A 1,901-nucleotide genomic window follows, 5' to 3' on the forward strand; every position below is an offset into this window, starting at 1 on the left:
GGGTCACTATGAGTCGGTTCTGACTCGATGGCACCTGACAACAACAACAACAATAGATAACAACCTAAATAAACCACCACCCATCTGTCAGTTTTTCGTAATGTGGTGGCTTGTATGAGTTGCTGTGATTCTGGAAACCATGCCACAGGAATTTTAAATACCAGTAATGTTACCATGGTGGACAGGTTTCAGATGAGCTTTCAGACGAAGACAGACTAGGAAGAAGGAGAGACAAACTACTTCCGAATATTTAGTCACTGAAAAATCTTATGAACAACAGAGAAACACTGTCGGATATAGTGCAAAAAAATGAGCCCCTCAGGTTGGAAGGCACTCAAAATGCGACTGGTGAAAAGCTGACTACTCAACGTAAAGTTGACCATGATGACGTGAATGGAGTAAAGCCTGTGGGAGAAAAGCCCTCAGGACCTTCATTTGCTGATGGGGCACAACTCAAAATGAAGAGAAACAGCTGTAAACATCCATTAATAATCAGTACATGGAATATACAAGTATGAATCTAGGAAAAATAGAAATTATCAAAAATGCAATGGAACACATAAACATCGATATCTTAGGCATTAGTGAGCTGACATGGACTGGTATTGGCCATTTTGAATCTGATGATTACATGGCTTACTATGCTGGGAATGACTAATTGAAGAGGAATGGTGTTGCATTCATTGTCAAAAAGAACATATCCAGATCAGCCATGAGGTACAACACTGTCTGTGATAGGGTAATATCCATGTGACTACACAGAAGACCAGTTAACACCACTATTACTCAAATTTATGCACCAAACACTAAAGCCAGTGAGGATGACAAGAAGAATTCTACCAATTTCTTCAAGCTGAAATTGATCAAATATGCAATCAAGATGTATTGATCATACTGATGATTGGAATGCAAAGTTTGGGAACAAAGAGGAAGGATCAGTAGTTGGAAATATGGCCTTGGTGATAGAAATGATGCTGGAGACCGCATGATAGAATTCTGCAAAATCAATGATTTGTTCATTTCAAATACCTTTTTTAGACAGCATGAGAGATGACTATACACATGGACCTCACCAGATGAGATACACAGAAATCAAATTGGTTACATCTGTTGAAAAAGACACAGGAAAAGCTCCATATCATCAGTCAAAACAAGGTCAGGGGTAGATTGTGGAACAGACCATCAACAGCTCATACACAAATACAAACTGAAACTGAAGAATATGAAAATAAGGCCACGAGAGCCAAAATATTACCTTGAATCTATCCCACCTGAATTTAGAGATCATCTGAAGAGCAGATTTGATACATTAATCACTAAAGACTGAAGATCAGAAGAGTTGTGGGATGACATCCAGAACAGCATACATGAAGAAAGCAAAAAGTGGTTAAGAAGGCAAGAAAGAAGAAAAAGATCAAAATGGATGTCAGAAGAGACACCAACACTTGCTCTCCAGCATAGAGATGCTAAAGCAAATAGAAGACATGAGGAAGTACAAGAGCTGAACAGAAAATTTCCAAGGTCAGTTCGAAAAGACAAAGTTAAATATTAAAATGAAATGTGTAAAGATCAGGAGTCAAAAAACCAAAAGGGAAGAACATGTTCAGCATTTCTCAAGCTGGGAGAACAGAAGGAAAAATTTAAGCCTCGACTTTCATTATTGAAGGATTCTCTGAGCAAATTATTGAATGATGCAGAAAGCATCAAAAGAAGATGGAAGGAATATGCAGAGTCACTGTACCAAAAGGAAACGATTGACTTTCAATTGTTTTTAGAGGTAGAACATGATCAGGAGCCAATGATACTGAAGGAAGAAGTCCAAGGTGCATTGAAGGAATTGGCAAAGAACAAGGCACCAGGAATTAATGGAATACAAATTGAAATCTTTCAAGAAAGTGAGG

The sequence above is a fragment of the Chrysochloris asiatica genome, unplaced genomic scaffold, assembly GCF_000296735.1.
Source record: "Chrysochloris asiatica unplaced genomic scaffold, ChrAsi1.0 scaffold00013, whole genome shotgun sequence".
NCBI lineage: Eukaryota > Metazoa > Chordata > Mammalia > Afrosoricida > Chrysochloridae > Chrysochloris > Chrysochloris asiatica.